The following is a 7,771-nucleotide window of genomic DNA, read 5'->3' on the forward strand; positions in this document are numbered from 1 at the left end:
CAACATATTATCATAAAACAGCTGGTTCTTAAGTTGTAAAAAATGGGGAAGGCTCTGTGATTTTACTTTTCCACCGCTCACAAGTGTTACAGTGCTGACAGTTTTTCGAGTATTTTGCAAATGTGAGAAGCAAACATAGTGTAAATTGCAAAACAGTAATCTGAATATCACTGACCATTTAAGCCCCGTGTAGTCTTCTTGAACTGAAAACTGTGCTGCTGTTCAGTTGGCTGGCTCAAGGCTGCTGCACAGCTTTAAAATCTCGCCACACTTCATATACAAGCGTGAGTCCCGCTTGCACGATATTCATGTTACATACTGTGATTTGTCACAGGTGTTAACAGTATTTCAGTATCCCGATCTTTACGGTTACAACAGGAAGACTGCGATAAAATGTCAGGAGGACACTTAAATCTAATTCCTTCAGGATAGTGGAACGTGTATAGAACCAATGAACTGACAATGTAATTTATGAGTGAGGTGGTAGTAGACAGCAGGTTGGAGTTCGTGAAAATGATTTGAAATGCTTTGTTGTTGTTGTGGTCTTCAGTCCTGAGACTGGTTTGATGCAGCTCTCCATGCTACTCTATCCTGTGCAAGCTTTTTCATCTCCCAGTACCTTCTGCAACCTACATCCCTCTGAATCTGCTTAGTGTATTCATCTCTTGGTCTCCCTCTACGATTTTTACCCTCCACGCTGCCCTCCAATACTAAATTGGTGATCCCTTGATGCCTCAGAACATGTCCTACCAACCGATCCCTTCTTCTGGTCAAGTTGTGCCACAAACTTCTCTTCTCCCCAATCCTATTCAATACTTCCTCATTAGTTATGTGATCTACCCATCCAATCTTCAGCATTCTTCTGTAGCACCACATTTCAAAAGCTTCTATTCTCTTCTTGTCCAAACTATTTATCGTCCATGTTTCACTTCCATACATGGCTACACTCCATACGAATACTTTCAGAAATGACTTCCTGACATTTAAATCAATACTGGATGTTAACAAATTTCTCTTCTTCAGAAACGCTTTCCTTGCCATTGCCAGCCTACATTTTATATCCTCTCTACTTTGACCATCATCAGTTATTTTGCTCCCCAAATAGCAAAACTCCTTTACTACTTTAAGTGTCTCATTTCCTAATCTAATTCCCTCAGCATCACCCGACTTAATTTGACTACATTCCATTATCCTCATTTTCCTTTTGTTGATGTTCATCTTATATCCTCCTTTCAAGACACTGTCCATTCCGTTCAACTGCTCTTCCAAGTCCTTTGCTGTCTCTGACAGAATTACAATGACATCGGCGAACCTCAAAGTTTTTATTTCTTCTCCATGAATTTTAATACCTACTCCGAATTTTTCTTTTGTTTCCTTTACTGCTTGCTCAATATACAGATTGAACAACATCGGGGAGAGGCTACAACCCTGTCTTACTCCCTTCCCAACCACTGCTTCCCTTTCATGTCCCTCGACTCTTATAACTGCCATCTGGTTTCTGTACAAATTGTAAATAGCCTTTCGCTCCCTGTATTTTACCCCTGCCACCTTTAGAATTTGAAAGAGAGTATTCCAGTCAACATTGTCAAAAGCTTTCTCTAAGTCTACAAATGCTAGAAACGTAGGTTTGCCTTTCCTTAATCTTTCTTCTAAGATAAGTCGTAAGGTCAGTATTGCCTCACGTGTTCCAGTGTTTCTACGGAATCCAAACTGATCTTCCCCGAGGTTGGCTTCTACTAGTTTTTCCATTCGTCTGTAAAGAATTTGTGTTAGTATTTTGCAGCTGTGACTTATTAAGCTGATAGTTCGGTAATTTTCACATCTGTCAACACCTGCTTTCTTTGGGATTGGAATTATTATATTCTTCTTGAAGTCTGAGGGTATTTCGCCTGTCTCATACATCTTCCTCACCAGATGGTAGAGTTTTGTCAGGACTGGCTCTCCCACGGCCGTCAGTAGTTCCAATGGAATATTGTCTACTCCAGGGGCTTTGTTTCGACTCAGGTCTTTCAGTGCTCTGTCAAACTCTTCACGCAGTATCATATCTCCCATTTCATCTTCATCTACATCCTCTTCCATTTCCATAATATTGTCCTCAAGTCCATCGCCCTTGTATAGACCCTCTATATACTCCTTCCACCTTCCTGCTTTCCCTTCTTTGCTTAGAACTGGGTTTCTATCTGAGCTCTTGATATTCATACAAGTCGTTCTCTTATTTCCAAAGGTCTCTTTAATTTTCCTGTAGGCGGTATCTATCTTACCCCTAGTGAGATAGGCCTCTACATCCTTACATTTGTCCTCTAGCCATCCCTGCTTAGCCATTTTGCACTTCCTGTCGATCTCATTTTTGAGACGTTTGTATTCCTTTTTGCCTGTTTCACTTACTGCATTTTTATATTTTCTCCTTTCATCAATTAAATTCAATATTTCTTCTGTTACCCAAGGATTTCTACTAGCCCTCGTCTTTTTACCTACTTGATCCTCTGCTGCGTTCACTACTTCATCCCTCAAAGCTACCCATTCTTCTTCTACTGTATTTATTTCCCCCATTCCTGTCAATTGCTCCCTTATGCTCTCCCTGAATCTCTGTACAACCTCTGGTTCTTTTAGTTTATCCAGGTCCCATCTCCTTAAATTCCCACCTTTTTGCAGTTTCTTCAGTTTTAATCTACAGGTCATAACCAATAGATTGTGGTCAGAGTCCACATCTGCCCCTGGAAATGTCTTACAATTTAAAACCTGGTTCCTAAATCTCTGTCTTACCATTATACAATCTATCTGATACCTTTTAGTATCTCCAGGGTTCTTCCATGTATACAACCTTCTTTCATGATTCTTAAACCAAGTGTTAGTTATGATTATGTTGTGCTCTGTGCAAAATTCTACCAGGCGGCTTCCTCTTTCATTTCTGTCCCCCAATCCATATTCACCTACTATGTTTCCTTCTCTTCCTTTTCCTACACTCGAATTCCAGTCACCCATGACTATTAAATTTTCGTCTCCCTTCACAATCTGAATAATTTCTTTTATTTCATCATACATTTCTTCAATTTCTTCGTCATCTGCACAGCTAGTTGGCATATAAACTTGTACTAGTGTAGTAGGTGTGGGCTTCGTATCTATCTTGGCCACAATAATGCGTTCACTATGCTGTTTGTAGTAGCTTACCCGCATTCCTATTTTCCTATTCATTATTAAACCTACTCCTGCATTACCCCTATTTGATTTTGTGTTTATAAACCTGTAGTCACCTGACCAGAAGTCTTGTTCCTCCTGCCACCGAACTTCACTAATTCCCACTATATCTAACTTCAACCTATCCATTTCCCTTTTTAAATTTTCTAACCTACCTGCCCGATTAAGGGATCTGACATTCCACGCTCCAATCTGTAGAACGCCAGTTTTCTTTCTCCTGATAACGACATCCTCTTGAGTAGTCCCGCCCGGAGATCCGAATGGGGGACTATTTTACCTCCGGAATATTTTACCCAAGAGGACGCCATCATCATGTAATCATACAGTAAAGCTGCATGCCCTCGGGAAAAATTACGGCTGTAGTTTCCCCTTGCTTTCAGCCGTTCGCAGTACCGGCACGGCAAGGCCGTTTTGGTTATTGTTACAAGGCCAGATCAGTCAATCATCCAGACTGTTGCCCTTGCAACTACTGAAAAGGCTGCTGCCCCTCTTCAGGAACCACATGTTTGTCTGGCCTCTCAACAGATACCCCTCCGTTGTGGTTGCACCTACGGTACGGCTATCTGTATCGCTGAGGCACGCAAGCCTCCCCACCAGCGGCAAGCTCCATGGTTCATGGGGGGGGTGAAATGCTTTATATGTAGAAATTAACAAATTAAAACATGAACTTTCATGTGTGAAGTGAGTATGAATAAGTAATCTGAGGCTAGTAACTGAGTAACTTGATATTTTGCATGTTTAACAAAGCACAGCTTTGTCTCTGGAATAGTCATTACACTAGTGTGCAGAATGTAAGGACAAAAATAGCTTTTGTACGACGTGTCACTGCCAAATAACATAGCTCGATGAAACTTGACTGTGCATAGAAACGGCTGCTGCTGTAGAGTATTCGAGGTAACTGAAGAAAATAATAAGACAAACAGAAATTACACTTTTATTCTAAGAAAATAATTACACTGAAATCACTGCGATTCATGGCCATTGCAGGAGGCAGGACAGTTGTTTGTGAGATGTGCCCTCACCACGGGTGCTCCCGTGCTGGCCGTAACTGAAGGTTACTCATCGGTGCATGTGGACGTGTTGCAGAGTGTCTTCCAACACATCCCACATGTGTGCAATAGGATTAAAGTCTAGGGGATGGACAGACAAGTCCATTTACCAAATATCGTCCCATCTCTCATTCCACGCTGTTTGGTGCAGTTGCACATTGTCACCCATAAAGAAGAAGTCGGGGTCAAATACGTCTCTGAAAAGACACACACGGGGAAAGAGTACAGCGTCACAATAATGTTGACCAGTGAGTGTACTGTGTTCGAAGAGTTGTAGAGCAGCATGCCCGTGCAGTATAATCCCTGCTCATGTTGTAACACCTGCATCACCAAAACTATTACGTTCAGCAATGTCAGACGCACCCTCGTATGGCAAAAGATAGGAACACATAATGTATCCAGTAACTTTGTTGAACACGATTGTTTTGATGTTCCAGGTGTTACGGTGTGGGTTGGCATAATGTTACATGGGCAAAATATGGCTTTACGTGCTGATGATGTGTTCAGCTAAATCCTCTGACACAACTCGGTCAAATGTAGCACTCGGTAGACATCTGAAAATTCCACAGAAATGTAGGAAGAAGTGAAGCAATGACTCGAGTACTGGAGAAAAGCAAATTTAAATTATAGTGTTTATAGATTTTGAGAAAGTCTGAGACAGTTCTGTCTGGAATACAAGGTCTGACACTCTTAAGGCAACAGGGATAAAATATAAGAAGCAAAGCATGAGCTACAATTTATACAGAAACCATACTGCTGTTTAGAGAGTCTGAGGAGATGAATGGAAAGAGTGGTCAAGAAGGGAGTGAGATTGGGATGTAGTCTATCACAATTTAATTTGCTCTGTACACTGAGTGAGTAGTGAAGAAAACAAAGGAAAAATGGGAAAGTAAACCAAAGTGCAATGAGGAGAAATAAAATCGTTGTGGTCTCCTGATGACATTGTAATTCTGTCGGAGGGAGGGAGGGACAGAGATAGGTGGGGGGGGGGGGGGGGGGGAGAAGGAGGGTGGGTGGGTAGGAAGGTAGCATGGGAAAGTGGAGAAGGATAGAGTGGTGGAAGAAGGCACTACATGTTCTGGATGGGCAAGGTGTGTCGTAGACAGAATTGAGGATAGAAAAGGTAAGTGATGCGGTGGGAACAGACTAGTGCTAGTGGAGGTTTAGACCGTGGAGATTACAAGAGCACAGGATATGCTTGAGACATAATTTGCACCCACACAATTCAGAGAAACTCATGCCGAAAGGGAGTGGCTTGTAGACTGTGAAGTAGCTGCTGCAGACATTTGTGTTTTGCTGCACAGCATGTTTAACACCTGGATGATCAAGTTTGCAGTTTCCCACAGTTTAGTTGTGTCCATTCATGTGATTTGACAACTGGTTGCTTGTAATGTCCACATAGAATGGTGTATACAGTAATTGCAGAATAGCTGATCTGTAACATGGCTGCTTCACACTGGGCCGCACATTTTACAGGGTAGGAAATGCCTGTGACTGGGTTGTGGTAGGAGGTGGTGTGTAGTCTTCGGCACAGTACTGCCCCTGTGTCGACCAGGAGGGAGCGACCTCGGGCGTGCAGGATCGGCAGCAGGGTTCCGAGCAGGGTAAAAAAGGATATTCTGTAACCTTAGTGGGCTGCAGAACATAACTTCGTGTGATACACATTCTCTCTCTCTCTCTCTCTCTCTCTCTCTCTCTCTCTCTCTCTCTCTCCCCCTCTCCCTCTGTCAGAGTACGGATTATTTTCCATCCCCCCCCTCCTAAATCGCCATTCCTACAAAAAGCTGTGTTGTCTTACCAGTGACTTCTGAGGGAATTCGTCCGGTCCTCTGGGTTACTGTCACCTGACCAATCCTAACCACTGACCACCTTCCAGGGAATATATACAACTTCTTCAAATCGAGGAGCTTTTCTGACGGTCACTTCCGTCTTGTAACCACCTATATATGCAACGGGAAAGGTGCTGCCTTAAAATTAACGTGAACTTGGGATCACAGAAAGATATGGACTCCACGAGACGGTGGCTTTGAGAAAAGAGGCTACAGTTAATATTGAAATTTCAGTTTACTTGTCTTTCATCTGCTCAAAATATCTGAATAAAAATTGATTATTTCAGAGATAACTGAATATTCCGTCACCATTATGTGCTAAATTGCAGTTTCTAAGTAATTAACATTGATACCGGACCAAGTATTTTGAAAATTCGTCAAGCTTGGTATTGGGACCTATGTTTCTACTATTCATATTGCCCTAAAAGAAGCTTATGTGCTTGAATTCATACATCCATTTTGTAAAAGGCAAGAAGTATTCTCCCAAAAAGTTTTCATTTAAAACTCACACACCTCCAAAAGTGTTGACATTTCTTGTTATTGTCTTTTTTTTTTGCCTGCTCTCTTCTAAAGTAAGTTAAATAACTGAAATAAGTGCAAAATTGTTGGAACTGACTGAGTAGTAGATTTTATTTTTATTTTGAAATGCATTTATGTGCAAAATTTAAGCAATGGAAAAACCTGGGTGGAATAACAGTCAGTATGAATTAGGACAGATTGCTGGAGAGAGAGAGAGAGAGAGAGAGAGAGAGAGAGAGAGAGAGAGAGAGAGAGAGAGAGTGCGAGTTTGTCCCATAGCGTAGCCCTCTTTTAAATGTGCCCATGTGCCCATGTGCCCATCTGCCACACAACCCCTCCTCTATGTGGTTAGTAGCACTCCACCGTAATTCATACTGTTATTCGATTCAGGTTTTTCACTGTTTGATTTTTCCTTTTTCTCTTTACATTCACAAACAGCCAAAGTGAAATTTATGCATGTTACACTCATTTCCAGAGAAGTCATAACTATAATCAATATGAATCACTGCTTCTAGTGCACAATTGTTGGCACAAATTTTACCATGCCCTTCCTCTATATGGGTGTGATAACCATACGAAATTTTAGCAATTTTTCTGTTTTTCCACTTTATTGTACTCCAAAGTTTAGATGTTTTGTTGTTTTTACCACTGCGTTGCCACAAAATGACACTTTAACATTTGGAAAATAACTTAAATTTCTCTTTTCTCGAATGAAATGGCACAATTTCGAAGACTGTACTGGTCTCAGAGTGAGATGATTTTTGTTTACCTTTTTTTATTTATCATCAAATCTATGTGAAATTATGTGGTTATATACTCAGTAGACTGTTGATTGTAAAGAAAAATCTCATAGTTGTAAATACAACTATGAAGACAGGAAAAAATCTGTACTTCCTGTTTTCTACTTTAGTTTGCATAAAACAAGGCTGACCATTACATAAAAGGAATGGAATTTGACATTTTTTCTTATTTGTTCCTTGATTTTTCTTTTGTGGAACAGATAATAGTTACTGATTGCTTCCTTGACAATGTAAAATTAATAACTGAAGATTCAAGGGTCAACATAGTGCTCTTCATTGCCACACACACTATGGTCTCCCGTTGATGACTTCTTGGCCATGAAGATGCTGTTTGGAAAACTGTCTCCAGAGCCCAGGGTCTATACGCGGGCAAGGAAAG

Source organism: Schistocerca piceifrons, chromosome 8 (assembly GCF_021461385.2).
Source record: "Schistocerca piceifrons isolate TAMUIC-IGC-003096 chromosome 8, iqSchPice1.1, whole genome shotgun sequence".
In the NCBI taxonomy this organism is placed as follows: domain Eukaryota; kingdom Metazoa; phylum Arthropoda; class Insecta; order Orthoptera; family Acrididae; genus Schistocerca; species Schistocerca piceifrons.